The following is a 13563-nucleotide window of genomic DNA, read 5'->3' as shown; positions in this document are numbered from 1 at the left end:
ATAACCCCCTTAGTGATTTAATACATGTTTATATTAAAACCTATGGGATTCATTCAGAGAGATATGAATAAATGTTTAGATGAAAGGAATTATAATGTTTGAATTAATTGGGATACTCATCATCAAAGGTAAATAGTGGGACAATCATAATCAATCTGACAATTAACTTAGTTGCTTTGACTTCTATGCTGTGTTAATAATTAGACTTTCATTCGTTTCAACAGCATGTATCAGTGTTGTAACAAAACCTAAAAAGGCCCCCCTGCAAAGCACCTGTAGTGGGCCCTCTTCCCCCTGGATCGAGTCAGGGACCTGTTGCCTGTGCACAGTGTACTGAGCTGAGGAGGCCCCCAGGGGCTTGCCACCACCGTACAGCAGGGGCTGTGGGGAACTTTGTTACGCCCCTAGCATGTATCTTCTGTCTTGATCTTCACAGTACCAATCTGGAAAGCATAAAGCAAGCATTGAGTCCTCCAAAGACTCCTGTATGAGCAATTGATACAAGCATCAAAAACATCATTCACAGGTAATTTCATGGTGACCTATTGTCTTGTGGTACCACCAGTAAGTGTATCACCGCAGGAGACCACCTTTTGTGGGAATTATATCTAACTCCTACCAACTTTTGGTGACTTAAAAATGTGTGCGGTCCAAAATGTTGTTGTGCGCCTATAACAATCTGGAGAACACCTTTTTTTCTTTGTTTTTCAGAAATGAATGACCCAAAGATAAAAGCAACAAGATCATCTACAAATGCCATTCATTGCAGGATACTGCACACTTTTATTTTCCTGTATGTGACTGCATAGTTAAAATGCATTTTGCCACTCTATATACATTTGCTACAACTTTATGACTCTATATCAATAGTTTTTATTACTATCTGTGTTTTTCAGTAACCAATGTAAAGAACTCGACCTCAGTAAAGAACAACTTGTCCATGTTAGTACTGTTAATGCGTTGTTCCCCCACAGTGAGTCAGTGCGGGACCCGGATAACTGGGGAATGTTATGCCAACTGCATACAATAATGAATGCTGTACACAATTAGGAGCAGCCCAGATGTCCCTGGTAAGCCACTGTACACAACTTCCTCTACAAAGGAAAGCAAAAGTATCACCGAATCCAGATGGCCCTGACGAAAAACATTGGCCAAAAATGACAGACAAGGCCTTAATATCATGGCATCTGGAAGGACTTTCAAATAAAACCAAATCTCCCAAACACAGCAACGATGTCACAACTACCAAAAATACAACCTGGTAGGGCAGAAGATCCGAAGAATTCTGAAACATGGACTCAAAAGGAGGAGACCGCTAAATACAAAATTGGTTGTGAATCCACCAGAGGCACCCCCACATTCCCAGGAAGATTTACGACAAAAATCACCCTTTAATAGGTAAGTGGGTAGAGAATCCAGAACCACTTAATTAAACCCCCAAGGACCAAGGACTAATCAAAAGCCTTAACCACAGCCAGTTGGACCCATTGTAATCACTGTCCAAGTTCCTAAGGAGCACACCAAGCTAGAAATCAAGAATACAGGAGAAATACAGAGCAGACTCTGCACCCCAGAAGCAAAACTCTAAGACTGGATGACTATCCTATGGTGGGAGGAGGAGCGCATAGGTGAAAGATGTCTTGACTTCTCTATACCCTATGCTGACACTTTCTCCTCCTAAAATATCAGATCTCCCACTTGAGCCAAGAGCTTGACCTTACCCCCCACCGTAAGTTATGTAGGCTTTGGCCACTACATTGGCTGTCAGCAGTAGAATTGAATTACCACATCAATAGCTTCTCCTCGATAACCAGCAACTCCCTCCAAATTGGATGATCTTAGCTCTTCTACTCAAGTCCACTCCTCCTGAATGGGTGAAAGTCTGCGAACTCCACCAGCAGAGCGGAATTCATTGCCCACTCCTAGTCAACAGTGGCTGACAAAACTTGATGCACTAAGGCAGAGGGTTGGCTTTGGCCTGCTAGCATTTGCAGGTCATCGAAAAATGAGACTAGTGTTGTCTCCTTACTCATACTAAATGGTAGCCTAAAGCCTGACTAAGCAGCACCCATAAACCTATTCGCCTCAAACAAAGGAGTGATGTCTGTCAATATATTTTCCAAGTTTTTTACAGGAAAAGTAAGCAATGAGATTTGATGAAGCGTATTCAGACAAGAAGGATCCACTGCTGTTTCTTTTCAGAAGTGGTATAACCAGAGCTTTCTATCATCCCTTGGGTACTAATGATGGATTTGTTACAAATATGCAAAAGAGATTAGGAGAAAAATGGGGCTGTTAGATGCCAGATTCTTGGAGTGACAAAGTCCACTGGTGTGCCATAAGTGGTAGACAAGCACTGCTGTTCCATGCATTTAGGAGTAAACAAATCAAAGATGGACAGGGAAGGGGGCCCAGACTTGTTTTCTCAACGAGGTTGAGCTTGATCTCTAAAAATAACATTAGGTATCTCAAAATTGTTGCAGGTGTTGCAAATTTGGTCATAAACGCTTTGAAAAGCATATCACAAAGCTCTTGAGAGTGTTAAATTGGCTGAGAAAGACAAGTAGGGTAGGTAAGAGAGTTCACTATTGAAAATAATATTTTTGAAGCATTGTGAACATTAAGACTTTTATTTTTATAGTACGTAGCTTTGATGGTGGAGACTTATTTTTATAGAGCTTAAAGACCTCCTTGAGGTCTTTCTTTTCATCAGGATCTTACTGGACTGCCCAAGCACCTTCAATCCTTTGGGAAGCCACTTTGGCTTATTTCATAGAGGTGTTTTATCCTGAGGGGCGGGCTGCAAGTACTCACCACATACTGCAAGAAAATGTCCCTTTTTGCATTGTCCTCTCTATTTTTTGCAGGCTTGCTTTGATAGTTTGTAGACTCTACATACTGGGGCACTGCCCTCCAGTACCCAATGGATATGCTCAGACCCCTAAAACATGTGAAAATTGCCTCATGCCTGAGTGGCATATTTATTTCCCCTCTAAGGTCTTAGCATATGGTGTAGAAAATACACCTTTGGCATGGAAAGTTAAATGTCATCAGTGGGCTCCGGCACTTATTGTGCCGTCTGCTATTGTGCAAAGGCCAGCCAGTGTGGCCTAACTGCTGCAGTTGTAAACCGCAATCCAACCTGTAAAATTAACACTTATTTGACATGGAGAAACCTCACTTTTCAATAATATTTAGTCACCTCTATGTAGGCTATGTAGCCCCAAGGTAGTGTACATAGTATTTAAAAGTAGGACATGTAAAAAATTACTATTACCATGTTTCTAGATTAACAAAGACCCGAAAGCTATGGCAGGTCATGAGAAACAATGGGAAGCAATATTAAACTACAAGTTTGCTATCTTGCCTTAGAAAAATGATTCCACTACTATATTTAATATTTATTCAAATCCTACCAAATAGAAAAGTTAGAATTGTAATATATTTAGGAAAAGTAACTTTTAGAAAGTTACCTTTTCCCTGCTTAAAGCTCCTGGAGGCTAATCCAGCAGCTGCCTAGCCAGTGTTTGGCCTTAATGAGGTGTGAAAACTGTTCCTAGAGCAGAGGCAATTGCCCAGGTGTGGGGACATTTTTCTGCCCCTTGCAGGAAAACCAGTTAGGGCCATTAACTTAAAAGGGACATAGGTGAGACCTTCCCATTCATAGTTTAGTGCAAGGAGAGACCTGAAGTAGGGAATGCCTTTGTCCCCAAGGCCCACTCTAGCCAGGATGGCTCTGAAAATGGGGGAGGGACAGGTTTGGGGTGGGCACAGGCACACTATGGGATTGTTTTTAGTAGGGAAGACTGGGAGTGCTGGAAAAGTGGTTAGTGATTCCCTGAGGAACTTTTACCCCATTAGTTAGGGAGTGGAGTTATAGGGTAGCTACTCCACATCGTGTTTAATTTTAAGCACCTTCTCCTGGAAATAGACCAAACAGGGCCGCATGCTTACCCGCAAAGTAGTACCTGCTATGCTTGGAACTCAGCAGCACAGCTGGCGCTGCACACAGTCAGTGGGCGAATGGGCACAGAAAGGCTTGACTTAGCAGTCCATGTATTTACACATCTAGACCTCCTGGATGCTAAACTGATGATCAAGATGGCCACAGGTCATTTCAAATCTAAGAGGACAAAAATGACAGTATGGCCTGAAGAGTACCTCTCCTCAGTCAAACCCAGAAGTTACACCCTGTGTTCTAATTGAACATCTCTTGTGGCATGGAGGCTCAAAATTAAAAATCAAGTGATTGAAACCACTATTAAGTAAAACAACAAAAAGTGACTTACAGTCTACCCGTAAACCTGCCCCACAACTTTTACCAGAATGAACAAATATTTCACTCAATAGAACTAAAACACCAATGTAGCAATTTGTTAGTGTTAGGAAGTTTAAAAACCTTTTCAAATATATTTGTTAAAGTCAATTAATAAAGATATCACCAATGCATCCAGAAACATGGACTTCATAAATATACGCACATCAAGACCTCCCGGAAACTAGACTGCCAACCAACAATGTAGTTGGCCACATGTAGTCCATTTGCATGGGCTACCCTTTAAATACCAAGTAGCAGTTCTGCCTTCCACCTGGATGAGTGATTGATTAGGAAAGAAATACTTCTAAACAGATAGCTGAAGGGCAAGATTGGAAACCAAAATCATCCTGGTAAAAATTTTCATACCAGGCCCACAGGGCAGAAAGTCACAAGTAGAAATAGGCCACTGGGGATTTTGAGGCTGGATCATGGTTACCTGTCTACCTCTGAAAGCTGGTCCCTAACCTGTAGATCACTAAGAAAAAGACGAGAGTAACAGAATGGACAGTGTGGCCCTCGAACGTAGGAATCAATTTTCTCTACATTTGAAACTTGTGTATCAAATGCTGCCCAGAAAAAACAAACAAGGGGCCTGATTTAAGGAAAGTGGCAAAGCACCCAGTGCAGTGTCACTTTTCTTGCACCCCCTTAGTGCCCCCTTAACGCCACCTTGTGTGCACCATATCTAAGATATGGTGCACCATGGCGGTAGTTAGGGAACTAGCGTCAAAAGTTTTAATGCTAGTTCGGAGCTTTTTAGAATTAGCATAATGTTTTTTTAACAAAAGTCCTGCAAAGCCCATTGAAGCCCATTGTAAACAATGGTATGCCTAATTTTAATACACGCTCTGAGCAGGCATTAAAAGTGCCAAAAAAATTACACAAAGAAATCTCTTAGATTTCTTTGCACCATTATGTCGGCCACCCTAACTGGGGAATGCCTCCTTTGCAAACATTGTGCATGGTGCAAGCATAATGTAGAGCAAAGGGTTACAAAGTGGCGCAATGCATGCATTGCGCCACTTTGTAAATTTAGTGTCGCGATTTTGGTCTTGTTGCGCCACATTAGTATAAAAAACATGACTCTAATGTGGCGCAAGGAGGAGCTGGGGGCTCTTAAATATGTTTCACTTAAGAATCTGGGATTGGGCAGTCTCCAAGCTCTGATAGACATGCCTATTGTGGCCAGAGTGAAATCTGTACTCCAACCAGCAAAAACTCTGTGAAGGATTTAACTTCAGGGTATTATTGTCTATCACATATTCAAACTTCACAAACTCTTTTCAAAGTTCTTGAATCTGGATTGAGCCAGAGTTTTAATCTTAAAAATAAGCTATGTTTCAGCATTATAACAGTGAACACTATTTCTGTAGGGGTGTAAATGCTTGATCATGGGTGTCCAATAGCTGTATGTCTCCTCTTTTCCTCGATGGGGTCTGCTGTGTAGAAAATTTACCTCATTGAACAGAAGACATTAAAAAAAATATACGATTATGTATTTGTTCCTTTGTCCTTTTAATAGAAAATGGTTTTGTATGGAATCGATTTCCTTCTTGTACACCCTCTGCAAACGTAAGTACTGTGGTGCACTGTCACACACTTGAACTTATTATATTTGGATCCCTGAGATATCTGTTCAAAAGTACAGAAAAGAGTCGCCCCTGCATTGGAAATATGTGTAAATGCCCTTAATAGTGCCAGAGGTGGCCAACCTCTGTGATCATCCATCTTCTGGTTATTAGACTGTTTTATATTATGCCGGTAGTGAATAGTAGCCTATTGTTTATCACGGGCATATGTAATAAAATGTCAGCCCTCGTGTCAAGCAGCAGCTTGCCTGAGTCAGTGAATCTGCCTGACCCAAGCAGCGATCTGACTGAGTCAGTGAAGCTTTCTGAAGGTTTGTGCAGGGATGTATAAGTGCCTGTCGCATATAGATGAGGCAAAGTCCTGCCCTGACCTGAGGTGTCTGACACTCCTCAGAGCCACCCTATTGATGATGTGCTGCAGCGCCACTCATAAAGGTAGAACTGCACACTTAAGTCTAAAGTCTTGCAGTGCCTGTGGCTATCCATCAATCAATCTGTCACTTCATCCTCTCCCAGTACCTCAAAGGGTCAGGTGAAGTCAGAAGCTTTACTGAAACCACCCAACCTTTCGATGAATTGAGGAGTATGAGGAGAAAAAGCAAGAGGCTTACAGCAGGCTGGATTTCCAAATCAATTGACAGATATCAGCTTTCAGTTGTCTGCTTCTGTGCTCAAGAAGAGAGAGAGATAAGTTCCCTCCCCCATGGTCCATCCAGCACCGGCAGCTGAAAGTAAAACAAATGCCTCCAATGTATTGTGTGTACATGCAGGAGAGAGTGTCTGTGTATGTGTGTGAGTATGTGTATATGTGAGTGAGAAGAGGGGTGAGAATAATTCAAAGTGAGTGAAAAAGAGTTCATCTGTGAGTGAGAATGAGTGAGTCAGAGTGAGTGAGAATAAGTGAGGATGAATGTGAATGGGAAAGTGAGAGTGATACTCTGACAGTGAGTAGGAGTGGGTGCAAATACGTTTGAGTGAGAGAGGCAGTTATGGTGAGTGAGTGTAAATGGTTGAGTTTTGGAGAGTGTGAGGAGTGACAGTAAGAGTGAGTGCGAATAAGTGAGAGAGAGAATGAATATGACTGAGAAAGTGTTTGTGAGTGTATCTCTTGAGCCACTGCCATGGGCAAACAAGGTTATTTTTGTCATGTGGTGTACCCATTACAAAATGCTGACATTGGCACCCTGGAATTAACTCTTGTCCAATGAACCAAATTATGTCACACTGGAGGGAATTCTGAGGGTATGAGGCACTAGTTGCAAATTGATGGTGAAAGCATACTGGACATAATTCTAGGCATATTGGGTGCCCATGTCCGAATTCTGTCACTGGCAACATAGAGCTGATTTTTGGCATATGGAGCAACTGTAGGAGAAATGCTGTTGCCTGCATGCTAGGAATAATTCTTAAAATATGGGGCATTCATGCCAAAATACAGATGCTAGAACCTTTGAGGCAATTGTTATGTGGTGTACACAAGGCAAAATGTTGCAATTGCCATATTGGCGGTAAATCTTGACATTATGGGCATTCTTGGAAAATGATGGTGTTGGTATGTAAGGGGTAATTATTGGTGTTAGAATGGACAGCCAGGTTAGATGGAGCAGACAACCATAACTGGTCCTTACATACTTAAATTCTTCCTTGGCATATAGGTCGCCATGGCTCTTGGAAAACGGGGCATAAGTGGGAGTGTCCATAACAATATTATGGCACTGGCAAAATTGAGGCACCACATGCACGTTTACAAAAAAAATAGGGATCAATTCCTTAGCAGCTCAGGCTTCAATATCTTGGCACACCAATGGCTTTCCAGTAAATTTGTATTATAATTCTAATTTAAAATGCAATACTTGATGCCATTTTATCAAAATGTCCTTAGTGAAGAAAACCCCCCCTCAGAACCTTGAAGAAGTCAGACTTGCTCGCTCACTGTACCTTAAGGCAAGAATTATGCTTCACCACTTTCAAAGATCGTCAGCTATCACTGACATTTTTGACTGGGTATGTTCATTGCATTCTCACTGTATTTTCTAGCCATCCACCTATAACCGTCCCTTAAGAGTAGGCACATCTACTGTTGCAAATGCCACTTAAATATGCACAAATATAACAGAATGTCTTCAAATGTTGGTAACATCTGAGTGTCCCGTTTTTTCAAGGAAATATTGCACCTGTTAAATACCGATGAAACAGAGTGTGGTATTTCCCACATGAGCCATTACCTGTATCCCGCCTCCCTCTTCTCAAGTTGGAAAACGTGGCATCTTGCTATGTTTCTTAGCACATGTTTCATCTGGCGAAACTTGTACAGTGAAAAGTTTTGTATTTTTGCCTTGCTTGTAATCTCAATTCAAACCAGACTCCTATTTGCGTCAATAATTGTGCTGTAAAACATCTTTGGATTAACTCAACCTTATACCTCTCTGCAGATGCCAACATTGTAAAGAAAAAATTGAGAGAATCCAAACCAAATTATTAAAAGGCAGAAAAGAATGAATAAAGCAGGAAAGAGAACAAAAGGGAACACACGATTATACCAACAATAAAATGATATCTTATCATATCATATGCCAAATAACAAGCTGGTCAGATCTACACCTGTCTTAGTATCTTCTAATATTTAATCTTGCAATAGATCACCAACCAAAAAAACAAGATAGGTTTTACCTTATATTATGCTCATGAGCAAATCATGGTTTCCATAGTTTATACATAGGCCAAGCACAGGTGACCGTAACCTAAATGTGCTGATATCTGGACATTTGAAGTGGGCCAACTGAGCATTGAAAGACTTTCTTCTATTTTAACTTTTACCCATTTCTTCTCCATTACCTCATTCTGAAACCCATTTCCTGTCCATATGAAATTAGCTGCCAGCCATTATTTCAGGAGTTCCAAGAGTATTCCCACTATTGTAGAACTTTTGGATCCTAGCCAACTGAACGTATCCATTCCTTTCCACTCCTATATAATGGCTAAACACAGTGTCTATAATTTAAATGTGTTAATAGTTTCACATTTGACCTAGGTAGGGAAGCTAACATCCTTTTTCATTTCAACTCGCAAAAATTGTAGAACTCCTTTTTAGGGTCGAGTGCAAAGTGCTCTGTCCCTGGTGTAATCTCTCTAAGGGCTTTTAACCATGCCCATCAGTTTAGTTGGTTCGTGGGCTTGCCTTTTAAAATTCACTTCATTTAATTAGTGAAAGGCATGCACATGTCATGCGTTTTCCAGTGTTTAGCCCTCCTTGAGTGCCAACTACTGAAAACATACGCGGCTCCATGTTTTGGGTATGGTTTCTGGACTACTTTTTCTCTTTATTTCGTAGGCAGTGCAACCTCGCTGGGCAGTAATTGAGCGCTTTGCATGATATCGACCATGTTACATGGCTAATTGCAATTTTGCCGGGTACATGGCTAATTGCACTTTTGCTGGTTACATTGGATAATTGCACTTTTGCCGATACGTTTCACTGCGAGCGAACTTCTGTTTCATTTTGTGTGCCTCTGTCATGCTTCATGGTGGCTGTGAGCTCACATATGTGAATCTGTTTTACTTTTCAGTTTATGTGGCAAGAAAAGTCCAGTTAGGAGTTTAAAACGCGAATAGATCTAACTCGAGCAAACGCGAGACCTATTGCATTGTAAATGCTTGTTTGTTTCAGGGATTCCAAAAGGCTGGTCAATAGAATAGACCTTACTGAAACTAGCCGATGTACCCATTTCATTATGAGCTTTCAAAATGCAGGTACCACTTAAAAGGAATAAATACCGATGGCATTCTCTGTCGCGCTTCACCTGGGTATCGTATCGAACTGGCCCTGTAGCAGGAGACAATGAATTATTTTTTCAGATATGTTCTATATAGGCTGACTTACTATGACCTCATCCTCTTACCCATTTCCCATCCATGTTCCTTTTAACACAATTTTATAATGTGTTCCCTTATTTTCTCTGAGGGAAATATTCACATTATTTTTATTATCACTACCTGAGAAAATACAATACAATACAATATTAGCTCAGCAACCTTATATATCAGATGCAGTTTATTTATAACAATAGGAAAATTAGAAATCAGTACGATGGTGCAGTGGTTGAAGGTGATAAAACAGCTGCTGTTAGAAACCCTATTTGCAGTGTTTATCAAGTTCAAATTCAAATCTTTATTTTTGAGGACAATTGTAATTATAAAATAACAATTAAAAAATACCGAATAAAAACAAGAACCGTGTTTATCAGTCTGCAATGGACCGTGCTGCTCTTGTTTTAGATCAGTACTCTGTCAGTACTCTGGCCACTATTTTCATATGTGTGAATCACCTGCAAGAGAGCACCCAGCAGGTTTTGCTACCTTCACCCACGGCGCCATTTTTACTGATTTGTTTATTTTCCTTTTGTTACAGGTAAACTAGCATTTGTTATATAAGGCTGTTGGTAGTGTGTCTAGGGGCCGTTTTTATAATAGATTATGATTATCCACAGAACCTGACCACTTTCAGGTTCCCTTGTGGCTCAGTACCGGACTCTTCATAGGTAACAACGGTGTATGGCAAGTGTTTCTTCTGTTTCTATTAAAATGTACAACATCGAAATTACATGTTCACAAATTGAAAACTGGGTAAACATGATTGCCGCAATTTTCCGTTAACAAAAATGTAGTTTTGATACCACATAAAGCCTTCATGTTACTACTTCTGAAGAGTCTTTGCCCATTGAAATGGTGCTCAATATATCGACCTCAAAAAGATGACCTGTTGAGGAATTCTGCTGGGATTCGAACTTGTAACCTGCAGGTCCGAAACACCTAATTTAAACAGCCATGTGACAGACGTAAACCAAGTAAATATTGACGGCAGACTCCTTTATTGTTACTATCTATTCGAATTCGACGCAAAATACATGTATCATCATGTTAAGAAGAAAATTAAGCAAGACAAAAACTCCTTAAGATCCCAAATTGTTGAAGAGTGCATGCAGATAACCTGCAAACTTGCACAAGGAGATTGTGGGGCACCGAACATGATCTGAGAGCATCTACTCCTCCCTTCAACAGTCAAATAAAAAACAATAATTGTGAGAATAGAAACAGCAGTTTATTAGAATCGAAAACTAAACGCCACATAAGCAAAGACTGAAAGCAGAGGAATGGTAAATGTTTCTAAGAGGATCCATTTAAAAGCCAGCTTTGAAGCAAGTGGCACGATAAATACACACGGATAAAGCCCTGAGCACCATTCAGTATTAACCCATCACACAGAATCATTTTAAAAGGCAACGCGAGATATGCAGCAGGCAGACCTTAACAGGACTGTTCCAGGGAGCTTTAGCAGAGCCCAGAACAGAAGCACAGACTCTAACACATTTTATACATTCAATGAAAACGTAACATGAGGTTCCCGCCCCTAGGGGACTCCATAATATTTCATATTCCGGAGATAAAATGTAACGTGATGAAAGTCAGCTGGAAAAAAAATAACTTGAAGCATTCTGTCACTATTGTAGAAATGTTGGCACGCTGAGGATACACAAAAACGAAAAACTGCATTGAAAGGCTGAGCTGAAGATAAGCTCAGTGAAGCCTGAGGAGAAGTAGATACCTGGCCAGAGACAGAAACATTGCAAACACTTGCAGAACGGCAGAAGAAATATTTATATCTGGTACAGTTGAACAGTGCAAGAAAATCTTAATATTGGAGGAATGTAACAAAATAATGCATAGGAAAGTAATTGAGCTGTTATTGTGAGATATGTTGACATTGTCCTCTACCTTTGAAGACTGTACCTGAGGTGAAAAGACATTTTACGAAGGCAAATTAAAATTACCATTGGTCTTAATATTGATCCCAGTTATCCGAGATTGTTTTGTTCTAGTACTTCTAGCATACTTTAGTACCATTACTATTAAGCCACTTTTTCTCCTTGTGATTTAGGCATTAAGGAGTACATTTAGCTGTTTAGGCTAGTTAGTATTATTTTGCATCAAGCAGGTTTTACATGGGTGGTACATAAGCATTCCCATGCAATCACTCATGGTTTTTGATGGAAAGCCTGACTTAGCAACAATGGCACCAAAAAGTACTGCCTCTTGAAGCAGGTATTCAAACGGAGAATCATTTTTATTTCTCCCAGTATGTCACACATTACATTTTGGCTGCACTGTACAGCATACATCCAAAGTGGGAGCATTTTTAAATTAAATGTAGTCTTAGCATAGGACTTTGTACTGGAATGGTAACCTTCCAGTGCAAAAAGTGTACTTATTACAATGCACACACCCTTGAAAATAAAATGATATGAGACCCTGGACAGCTGTTATGATCAAACCATGACCATGCTCCAAAATACTGCATGATGCCCCAGACCATGGTTCTAGGACTGAGCTGTGGGGCAGATGCAGACAGGGACATGCCCACAGATTTATGGATATTTATGTGCAAAGGTCGTACAAAATGCACCACTCCAGAGCTTAAATATTTAGTTTCCTCTTTTTACATAGGGTGGGAAATGTTTGTGATTTTCTTCAGCTGCCATGACAGGTCAGAAAACGTATTTGGTGAATAGCCATGGCACATTTTTTTCTTCCATGCCCAGGGTACACCTTAGATAATCTGCCAGTATCCCCTTGAGAGATCATTATTATCGTATTTGCCATTAAGGGTTCCCAAAGAGCATCTCTAATTCAGGCTGATGATGTGAGTTGTCAATCACAGTACACATTATAAGGGACTTGTGAATCCGGAGTACACTTAATCAGAACATTTTCTAGACTAAGGCACATTGCTAATATTACTTTAACGTTGCACTGGACTAATTACAACAAACCAATATTTCATTTTTTTTGGCTTGACTCATCGAGAATACGCAATGCATTTTCTCTTATTCCATACTACGTAATAATTTTATTCCAAGACAAAATGGAAGGAGCAATTTGAAAAAAATACAGCATAAATTAAAATGTATTGATTTCATGAATCTCATCTTCTTACATATTAAATGCAGTTCTAAATGTAGACAACCTGGTTTGCAAATACACTTACTAAACATATTTGAAACTGACTAAAATAAGTTTCACCCTTCCTTAATTATATATGCCAAGCGTAAAAAGGTGTAAAAGTCCGTCGATTTTTTTCCCTCTGGTTTTGTATTTTGATTTCGATGAAAGTCTGCTTCACCCATATCTTTAATATGAAAGCTACAAAAATGATACACAAAATGAAGGTAATATGTCCCAAGATGGGAGAGCAGGTGAGCGTACACAGGTGCGGAACGATGAATTCCAGTGTATCCAATGGCAATTAAAAGGCCTTTGTTCGAATGCAGGACACTGAGTAAGATGAGGTTTGACGCCTCTGTGTAAATAAACACTCCATCAGAGGGCCTTGGATCCACTGTGAACAGCACCAGCTGTTCAGACAACTGCTGTCCCTAGATGATGTCACTCGCAGGCCACATAACACCCCAAAAGAAAGAGGTAAGTCATCATAGCAGGCCCTCTTCTTTCTCCATGGACACAAATTAACCATATGTTGGGTAATAAAAATAATATTTTGCCATCTTATTTTGACGTGTCTCAGTTTCAGTCTCTGGATAGCATTTCCTGTGCAATCCTCCTTTGACAATCGGTGCAAAACTGTAATGCTCCCCGCCGCTC

At 40.3% G+C, this 13563-nt stretch overlaps 1 protein-coding gene across 2 annotated transcripts in view; it reads right to left on the bottom strand.

Annotated features, from left to right (window-relative positions):
• TENM1 (teneurin transmembrane protein 1) overlaps nt 1-13563 on the bottom strand; it is a 1758425-nt gene that overhangs the window by 1176189 nt on the left and 568673 nt on the right. The gene's annotated exons all lie outside the window — the stretch shown is intronic.

Source organism: Pleurodeles waltl, chromosome 2_1, assembly GCF_031143425.1.
Source record: "Pleurodeles waltl isolate 20211129_DDA chromosome 2_1, aPleWal1.hap1.20221129, whole genome shotgun sequence".
NCBI lineage: Eukaryota > Metazoa > Chordata > Amphibia > Caudata > Salamandridae > Pleurodeles > Pleurodeles waltl.
This window is presented reverse-complemented; position numbering and strand designations above follow the sequence as displayed.